Source organism: Strix aluco, chromosome 17 (assembly GCF_031877795.1).
Source record: "Strix aluco isolate bStrAlu1 chromosome 17, bStrAlu1.hap1, whole genome shotgun sequence".
In the NCBI taxonomy this organism is placed as follows: Eukaryota; Metazoa; Chordata; class Aves; order Strigiformes; family Strigidae; genus Strix; species Strix aluco.
In genome coordinates, this window is record NC_133947.1 from 1,693,320 (window position 1) to 1,703,829 (window position 10,510).

The 10,510-nt window shown below is 48.4% G+C and overlaps 1 long non-coding RNA gene across 1 annotated transcript; it reads left to right on the forward strand.

Annotated features, from left to right (window-relative positions):
- The first annotated feature begins 939 nt into the window (after positions 1–939).
- On the forward strand, positions 940–9,651 carry LOC141931485 (uncharacterized). The gene is made up of 2 exons (XR_012625591.1): positions 940–2,539; positions 9,228–9,651. It is a non-coding gene; the product is annotated as an uncharacterized LOC141931485 (long non-coding RNA).
- Positions 9,652–10,510: the final 859 nt, after the last annotated feature.

The window sequence follows — 10,510 nt, forward strand, 5'->3', positions numbered from 1 at the left end:
GCAAACCTCATGGAGTTCAACAAGGACAAGGACAAGGTCCTGCCCATGGGTCGGGGCAATCCCAAGCACAAATCCAGGCTGGGCGAGGAGTGGCTGGAGAGCAGCCCCAAGGAGAAGGACTTGGGGGGGTTGGTGAGTGGAAAACTGACTGTGAGCCAGCCACGTGCACTCACAACCCAGAAAGCCAACCGTGTCTTGGGCTGCATCAAGAGAAGTGTGGCCACCAGGTTGAGGGAGGGAATTCTCCCCCTCTGCTCCGCTGTTGTGAGACCCCCCTGCAGTGCTGGGTCCAGCTCTGGGGGCACCAACAGCAGAAGGACACGGACCTGCTCGAGCGGGGCCAGAGGAGGCCATGAAGATGCTCGGGGGGCTGGAGCACCCCCCTGTGAGGACAGGCTGAGAGAGTTGGGGGGTTCAGCTGGAGAAGAGAAGGCTCCGGGGAGACCTTAGAGCGGCCTCCCAGGACTGAAAGGGGCTACAGGAAAGGAGGGAGGGACTCCTGATCAGGGGTGTAGGGATAGGACAAGGGGTAACAGGTTTAAACTGACAGAGGGCGGATTTAGATCAGATATAAGAAGAAATTCTTCCCTGTGAGGGTGGGGAGGCCCTGGCACAGGTTGCCCAGAGAAGCTGTGGCTGCCCCCTCCCTGGAAGGGTTCAAGGCCAGGTTGGACGGGGCTTTGGGCAACCTGGGCTAGTGGAAGGTGTCCCTGCCTGTAGCAGGAGGACTGGAACTAGATGCTCTTTAAGTTCCCTTCCAGCCCAAACCAAATTAAACGTGGATGTAGCTCTCTCCTGAGGATGATTCAGATATTTAGTACACACAAGATGATAATTTTCCCAAACACTACGAGAAAAAACCCAAGCCCACGCTGTTCTCTGAGTTGGGCTTCCCTACCACCCTACGCTATTAAAATACTTAAAACAGGGATGGAAAAAGAATAGAAAACCACTAGTTTATTTAAACTGTTGAGGCACGGCCGCGTGCTCCGTCAGTGCCACGGGTGCAGCCAGGTGTGGCGATGACTCAGGCTGGCAGCGGCCCCTCGAGCCCACGGAACGCCAGCGGCAGGAGCCGGCTTGCTCGTCGCCAGAGCAGTTCAGGCACGCTACGCCTCAACCACGAGTGCTGGCCCAGTGCTGGAGGGTTTGAAACGGGGTGAGAGAAATGATTAACAGTAGTTTAAGGAGTCAGTGGGAATTTTTCTAGTGAGGTCATCCATCGCTGGTTCACGCCTTGACGGCGCAGAGGAGAGACAGGGTTGCTAGAGGAAACGGTGGGGGGACTTTTTGAGGTGTGCGGGGGGCTGCAGAGGGGATGTGACCAGTGCAGACTCGTAATCCTGCTTGTCAAAACAGACTCCAGCCACCCTTGGCCCTCGGGTTACAGCCAAGTCGCAAAACAGGTAAATTTGGTCTTTTGCCTCCAGCCTTCCCCACGTTTTTGGTTTGCTGGCGGCAGCCCCTCGCCCCTGCCCTCCCGTGTCGCTCAGCGTCTGACAGCGGGCTGAGCCCTCCAGACACAGTGGGAGAGGTCTCAGGGGTGCTGACACACCCCAAACTTGCTTGACTTCACCCATCGCCACTCCAAAGAGGCACCGATTTTATCTTTTGAAGCATGCACCTTTTTTTCTTCCGACTGTAGGGCTTTTTCCTTCCGATTGCAATCCCCCGTGCTGCGTGCCCAGGCTTTCCCTGCTGAGACTCGGCCCTCGCTGCTGCACGTGCTGTTTCTGCAGCGACCTGATGACCGGCCCGAGCTCCTCGGGTGCCAGTGCCGCAGGGGAGAGCGCCGGCCGGGCCGGGGAAGCAGCAGCAAGACGAAGAGGATTAGTCAAGCGTCTCCAAGAGCAGGAGCAGAGAAATAGCTGAAGCATGCAGGGCAAAGCAACTTGTGCTCAGCTCAGGGGCACCTGAACTGGGGGGGCCAGAGAATGTGACTTGAGACAGGACCCCCAACTCAGGCAGGGAAATGGGGGGTTGTGATGCTCAGGACAAAGCCACTGCCACGGCCCCCACCTGCTGTGGCAGCACCAGACCCAGACCTGCTGCGATGCTTTCGCTCACCCCGCGATTATTTTCCAGACCTCCCTTGCTGTGGGAGGTCTCTGTACACATTTCTTTCTGTCTGAGCCTCTCACAGCTTCCAGGGGGTTAAGTCTCAAAACACGCAGGACAAGCAGAAGTTTTCACATCCCTGTTTTTACAGAAAACGCATCGAGCCTGGGGCAGGTCTCCTCTCGCAGCGTCACCACCGGACTCCGGTGCCACCGGCCTTGGCCACACACGTGGCACCAAGGAGCTGCTTTTCTCCCACAGGGTCTCACCTCATTCCCCTGCCTTTGCTTCTTCGACTCCTCAATTTACATTTTCTGTTCCCTTCTGTATTGAAGGAGCTTCCTGAGAGCGGGATGACTCAGAGAGCAGGCAGGAAGAGGAAGAGCTGTCAGGAGCCAGCCTGGGCTGGTTGGACACGGGGGAACCGAGAGGTCAGGAGCAGGCAGCCCCGCAGCGTGGCCGTGTCATTCTGGGATGTCAGGTGAGGAGATGGACCGAGCGCTCTGGGGCTGAGCGTGGCTCAGCACTATTGAGCTGCACGTAGTCAGGGCTGGGGGAAACTCTGCCTCCTCATCACTTTTCCTCATATTTCTTTTAATGAAATGAGAATTTTCGCCTCATGTCAACCAAATCCAGAATCTGACTGATAAATCCTTGTAATGAAAATGTGAAAACCTCAGTGAAAAACATTAATGAAAAGGAAAGTTTGGTTTCTCAGTATTGTTCCTATTAAAGAAAGTCAAAACGCTTTGGTCACCTGATGACCCTCCAAGTGTTGCCAAAGGGTCCCCACTTCAGAGCCACATCTGGCCTCGGGGTGCAGTGCAGGCTGGGGGGTCCCCCCCACCCCTTCCCTCTGTGCCCAGCTGCCTGCGTGTGTCCCCAAAGGCCTCCTCTTTCTCCCTCATAAAACAGGATGAGCTTTCTAGGTTCCACGTTTCAAAGGTGTTTGGAGGTCTTTGCAATAAGTGTCTTCCAAAAAAGCAAATTATTGCTGCCTGCTGCTGCGCAAGGTGAGAGCAGGTGACAGTACCCTTCATCCATGGTCTCCCTAAGTAGGTTCAGTTATTTGGGAGCATTTAGTACCCAGCAGACTTGTTCAGACAGCGCTGTAGTGCTGAGTCAATAGTTAAAAAGGGAGCTAAAGAAATATTAGCATGAAATTGACTTTTTTAACAAAACCTTGGCTCCAGTTTCTTGTGGCAGTTACAGAGCACAACACTAATTTTCACTTATTTTCAGTGTTTGCTCCCCAGCAAGTGCTGGGAGAACAGTTGTCCTTTACAGAAAAGCCTGCTTTTGCCCCAAGAGTCTTACTTAAAAGGTCACTTACAGGAATTCATCCCTCAAACTGGGTCACAGCTGAAGCACATTTCTTCTACTCCGTCAGCCATTGTGTGGCTCCCCTGAATTTGCTCCCAAGGTACTTGGTACTCCCAAGGTCTGGGCGCTGACTCCTCTTAGCTTGAATAAAAATAGAGCATATTAGTAAACTTTCTGATGCCCTTAACCTTACATCCATTTCTGGGAAACAGGGTCAGGAGCTTGCAATGACTACAGCTATAATATCCTTACACAACACCCTCACTGTTTAGAACTGCAGGCACTTTATGTACTATTATCTGGGTCAACATAGAATAGTCGTCTTCCCAAAGCAACTGTTTGCTTACCCTTTAAAAACAATGACATCTTCCATCTTACACAATGTTTAGGGAGAGGGCTAGAACAGTTTTCTGTGCCGAAATGACTAAGCAGTAGTGGAAATCAGAGACCTATGTCCATCGGAGGGAATCAAGGCCCCGGTTGTTGCGTGTGCTGCCCCTTATCACCGCTCACCCGGGAAGAGCACCAGGCGTCCGACGCACGAGGAGCCGGTCGCATCCCGTTGCTGGGTTTGGGGCTTTCCCAGCTGCTCCGAATGTAGCGGAGCTCCAGCTGTGCCGTGGCTTCGCTGTAACTCAGGGGAGTGGAGCCGGGAGACTCGCTCATTTTTCTATGGAAGTGCAGGGAATGATGACATCCCAGCTCTCGCGGCGAGGCTGGGCGTTGGGTGGTCCGGGTGCTGCTGCTGAGTCTCAGACGTGGGCTTAAGGGCGTTTTCGACTCTGAAGCGTAAGGGACTAGATAAAGGTTTGGAGAGTTCAGCTTGGCTCCAGGGACACGCTCCAATGCGCTTATTCAGCCTCAGTCAGATCGTACAGATACCTCGACACTGGTTTCTATTTCTGTCTCTGTACTTCTTTCTGTGATACTGGAGCTCGGTTGGTGATTTATGTGACTTCTCTTGATCTTCCCAGAAGTTAAGACAAGGACTCTTTAGCAGGGAAACTTGCAAGATAAGGAGTGTACACTCCCCACTTCATGACTCTGAACCTGAAAGAACAAATCAGCTCTGACAAGATCAAACCCTATTTCTTCTTTCAGCCGGTTTCATGCGTCGTGCCCTGACATGACGTCACGCAGGAACAACCTAGCCCGTGATTCAGCACCTCTTGTTTTACAGATCCCCTGCCCTTTGTTGTACTCATGGGGCATTTACTACGTCTTTCAGAGTCTGTGGTGTAGCCTGTCCTGTGACCCTGCCTCTTCTCATGGCATGGGGATGAGCTGGCAAAATTTCCACCATGCTGAGGATGTGGGCGCAGACTTGGGAGAGCTTAATCCTTGCAGGGGACAGGGCTGCGTGGGATCAGCTGCTTTCAATTCAGTCGTTGGCCTTCCCCCTTCCGCAGGTGGCCAGCTGCCTCTGCTCCCACTGCTTTCATTCCCAGGGCAGGGACCTTCTCTTAAAAGCGTGGTGGTCAGTGTAGGTGGGTATTATGCATCACTGCAACTATCTCATGGGAAAATATGCCTTGTTTTGTGGTAGAGGAGCAAAAACCTTGCAACAGAGCGGGATAACCCTTGGTATCTCACAGGTCCTCTCGTTCCCTGGATGGAAAAGCACATCTGGATGAGCAGCAGGCTTTGCTCACAAAACCCAGCAAGACCCAGAGTGAAATACAGGGGCTGCCTGTGTATTCAGTCCACTGGTGCTGTTCAAGGGGGTAGGCAGCAAGGAGGTGCTATTTGTGACACCAGCTTCTGGGAACAATGAATTCCTTATTCCTCTTTACGACTGTCTTATAGAACCCTTTTTTTTTTCTTTGGTGAGAGTGTGACTCAAAAGAAAAAAATTGCTAATCTACAGCTGAGATGGTATCAGGCTATTTAACTTCTGAGAACTAGCAGAGGAGTTCCCAGCTGTGAATGGAACTGGAACACAAGTAGGAACACAACAGAAACAATGCTGTAGGTTTCTGCTTCAGGAAAGCATTTAAAGATAAACTTAATTTTACGGTGAATTTAGTTTCTCCTCAGAGCAGTGCTTATGGTATGTACTGAATACAGACATCCTAAGGCTGCGCCGGATCAGAGGTTTGAACTAGTTCCTCCAAGCATTTAGCATGACATCCAGTCAGCTGAAGGATGTCCTCTTCAAATGCTGAAGCTTTTCCTAAAGAATGCTGTGGCTGCCTCCGCCAGCTGCTGAGCAAGTCCCTGCAGAGCCCAACAGCTGTGTGGAGCTGCCTGCTTGTGCTTCGGGTCCCAGGCTCAGCTGGCGGCAGACGGTTCCGTCCGTGAGGAGGAAGGGTTTAAGCACGAGGGTTGCAGCACTGGAGGCCTCCGTGGTGTGTGCTTGCTCCTGGCAGGGAGCAGCTGCTCAGAGCTGACTAGATGGAGAACTATAAGTAGTGAATTTGTGGATGGTAGAAGACAGTACCATCTATGGGCATGCACAAAAAGAAGTTATTACTCATGAGTTGGTAGTGTTAGTAAAGCTTACTACATATTCATCCAGTGAGGATTTTGTTTCAAGGAAAGGATGCTTCATCCTGTGAGTTCCTAAGCAAACATATCTACTGCCTCATCTCCACAACTGTTTTTGATAGCATGTGACAGCATTATCATGGGAAAGGTGAGACCGCTGCAAAGACATCTACAACAAAAGGATGTGGGGAATGTGGTATTCAACAGAGGATGGAATCAGCAGCTTTAAGGAAAGACAGCACAACCAAGAAGGAATGAGGAGATCTCTGCCTCCAGAAAGTGATTTTATGTGTTTAAAAAAAATGCCAGGCAGAATTCCACAACTGAGTAATTCACTGCAAATGTAATGTTACTCCTCCTCTTGTTTCCACTTGATAAGCGCCTTGTTTACGGAAGAAATTTAGGTCATTGTTTCCCCAGTGAGGTTTTATGCTCTGCTGTCCAAGTTTTCTACGCCAGTCCTGTCATTTTCCTACATGAGGTTCTGACTGCTTTTAATACCAATTTCATTCATCAGAAAATTTAATCAGTGCTCCCTTCTGAGGTAATGAGTGTCATGGGTGATGGCTTGTGATCAGATTTGAGTTGTGCAGATGAAGTTGTATGAGAGCAGGCACTGCTGACAGCTGGGACTAGATCCTCGTGAAGTGGGTTGGGATAGAAAAAAAGCCTGAGTGTGCATAGCAAAACGAATGGAAAGCCCCGACAGTTGTCATGGAAGCTGATTTTACCAGAGGAGCAGAAAAAAACAACTCTGTAAGGGATTTCAGAAGCACAAGAAACAAAACCAAAGGGCAATGCTGCAGGAAATGCCTGAGGTCCAGCAAACAAAATGTTTCATGTGGGATTTCCAACTTGTATAAAATTCCAGTGTGAAAAAGCACCTGCTCTAGGTTCTCTGGCATCCTTTGTCCTGAGGAGAGCTCTGCAGAGGACAAAGGCTCCTCCCACCTCTCCCCTGCCTCTTATCTTCCTGGAGATAGATCTGAGCCAAATTTTAATAGAAAACTATGCCAAAAGGGATTTCTGAGATGGCATCCAGTCTCTAACCTGTCTCTGGGGCAGGGTCAACTCAGCCCATTTTTCTTGCTTGTCCAAATTGCTTTTGGGAAACCTACAGACAAACACTTGGGAGTAATTTCTTTCAGTCTCTGAAAACGGTGCCAAGACTGAAGGAAAACACAATCTGTAGTGCTTCTTTTGGTAAAAGCTGAGGAGCATGAGCAGAGCCACAAGCAGAGGCAGAACCCACTTTCCTTTATGGGTGGACATTGCTGTCTGTGGCTGCTAGTCAGTTACCCCCTACACTAATCAGATTTTGTTTAATTTAAAGGGATAATGGTCAGGGCTCTGAAAGTACCACTCTTTGCCTTTCTTCACAGATCCTTCTAGAAGTTCTCTCCTTGACTAATACCACTTGCCAGCAGAGCAGTCCCAGGATACTGTTGCAAAAGATAATGAAATGCCTAAACCAATTCAGAAACCTTCAAGTACTTTAATCCAGGTTTTAGCTGAGAACTGTTGTAACCTTCCATTTTCCAAAGCCACAGTGGTACCTCATAGTTAGTTACTCATGAGCATGCACTTCTGGAAACCATGACTAATCCAAGAGTCTCATGCCCAGCTAAAACATCATCGCTGAGGAGAAGCAAACTTCCAGACTTGCAGTGAAGTGCCCTTTTGCTGGAGATTGCTATCTGTAATGTGTAACAGCAGGCCCTTACCTTAAATGAACCGATGGCTGCGCTGGACCTGCTGGTGTACAAACGATGTTATAGTGTTAGAGGATGTGTCAGCAGTACAGAAATAGCATTCTAAGGAAGAAGAGACTAAAAATGGCTCGATTAGGAATAAAACAACCCTACAGCACTGGAAAGGATATTAAATCCAGTTCTCTATTATAGGCTGATTTCAAGTTAGCAGAGTAGGAAGGATGGTTGGCAGCACATTCCCCAGACATGCCTTCTGCTTGCTTCTTCACCTTGCTCCGAAACAGATGGAGCCTTAAATAAGATGTTGGACTTCATGTGAAGCTGTGTCTGATTTGTCCCGGTATTTTCCCCGGTTCTGTGGGCCGGGATGTCACAGCGAGTGGGGTAAGATTAGCATCACTGAGAAACAGGCCATCAGGCCACCGCGGCAATGATGGGACAGGATGAGGTAGTACCAGCAGAAAGTGCTGGAACTCAGCTATTCTGTGTCCTTCCACAGTTCCAAATGAAGATGAAATTGCCACCACATGGACAGCACTGCAATTCATAGAGTACTCAAAAACATTAGAAATGTTTTTGGGGTTTTTTTTAAGGAATGCTCTTGCCTGCTGCTGCTAACAGCTAATAAATGTTTGCATAGCAGGGAAATTCCAGATGGGTGAGAGAAAGTTAATCTGCCAATGTTCAAAGAAGGCAAATAGAATAACTACCATGATTATTAGACACAAGCTTTAACTGAGTGTAAAACATGCTAAGGGAAAAAAGGGATTACCAAGTGTGGATGATGAATCTGTTTCACCTTGGGAAGATAAAGCAGCTTTTCAGAGAAATAAAGTGCTGTAAACAGGCATGGACAAAACAGGTCTATCTCAAATGTATCAAAAAATCTGAAAAACTGATTACATTTGAACTACTCAAGCATCCTCACTTTGGCTGAGGTCTTGCAGGGGGGTCACTTGCAATGCAAAAGCATTTTAAATAAAAGTCTGTGCTTCCTGTAAGGACTTAAATAAAGCACAAGACTAAAATATGATAAATCATTGATTAAATTACTGATCAAAGCATAAGTTATCAGCTATGAGCGTATCATCGTAGACTATCCCAGTGGGATTTTTGTTTAGTGGAGCTTATACACTGACTACCCTGCCTTTTCAGAATGCTTTTCCATGTCAGTTTGGTCCTATTCCACTGGTCTGTACTGAGGCAGCAGCAGCAGAATAGACCTGCTTACAGAGACTGAAGCTGCAATAAAACCAGCTGAAGGAGGAAGTCATCGGTGTCCTTCTGCAGCCATTTATGACCATATAGAGCAGATGCAATGAAAAACCCCAGCTGGCTTAGCAGCACGCCACTGTCTTTGGGCTTCGTGTAAAGTAACCGCGTGTGGTACATGCTCAGCAAAATCCAAGTCCAGGCTGTGCTTGCACTGCAAGATCTTTACCTTGCCCCTGACAGCTGATCAAGCTGGATTTCTTCACCGCAGTCATGCTGCGGCGTGGAGGATGCACCAAAGCAATTCAACAGTTGTCTGGACTGTTTACCTGCTGGGCTTCCCCAGCACTCGGGAAATCTTTCAGCAGTATCAGGTAGGTGCGCTTTATCTGTAACGGTGGAAAGACCTAACTGCAGAGCTCTTTCCTAAAACAGGCTTTGGGAGCCAAGCAGCTGCATCTGTGTGCCCCATCAAGTACCCGCTGTTACTGGTCTCGAAGCTCACTCTGAACAATTGAACTTTTCACTGCCAGTTTCAGAGAAATCCTGATTTTTTGTGGGCATCAGAGCATGCTCATACTTACGCATCGCAGCTGACACACCTTTGAGAGAAAGATCTCCCACTCTTGAGAACTCGGAATTCTGAAGTCAAAACATTTGCTTTAATTTAAGACCTCCTGCTGACATGTGCCACAAAGCAGTCTTTGTGTCTAGAAACTTGTGAGAACAGTTATGGCCTCGAGCTCAAAACTGGTTTTTACCTCCCTGGTCTCCTAGGGAATAGGGAGAGATCTGAGACAGAGTTATGTGGAAAGCTTGGAAAACCCCTGGTGTCCCATTAAACAGATATCTCAAGTTACTTGACTGAAGTGTTTTGTCTCTCAGCAAGGTACTTTTGTCCACCAGTCACTGTTTTACATCTTCAGCACCAACCCTGACAACCAAAACAAGAGCCAGGACCACAGAGATACCTTGAAAATACTTTCAAAGATGGTAAAGTAAGAGAGATTTCCCTTATCATCCATGGCCACTGGGTATCCAACACTTGAAACTCTCAGCCCTACATCACATGCAGCACCGAGAGAAGGTTCCAACATCTTACAGTGGGCGAGCGATCTTCAAGGGATCCTCTACAGTCACAGAGTGCATAAGAAACCTGAGATGGGTCTCTAGGACTAAAGGAGCCTAATGAAATCTCTGGTGTCTGAGTTAGATCTACTACAGTTTAATTCTTCTGGGATACAGTGCTGACATTGGCACCATTCAAATTCAAACACAACACTGGGTTATAGCAGCTGTTCTAACAACAGCGCTTAATTGAGAGGGATTGGATACCTTATCTGACAGTTTGTAGAGCCTTCTCCTATCCCAGTGTCACTGAGAAGGAAGATTCTGCTTTCTAGTATGAAATTATTTCCACTGACTTCATGTGCACAGCTGCCCTCACACTTTGACCCAAATGTGAGGGAATGAATTACGTTCTCTCATAAAAAAAAAAAAAAAATCCACAATGAGCTACCTGCAGCAAATTTAGCAGAAAGTTCTTTGACAGATGCCAAATAACACCTTTAAACAAATACTACTAACTTGCTCAAACAGAACTTGAATAATGTCCTCGACTTACGTGAGCAAACACGTAACAGTCACCAGTGCCAGGAGTAGCTAAAACAGGCAAAGAGCAACACCCACTGCCAAACCACTGTAAAAACACATGTAAA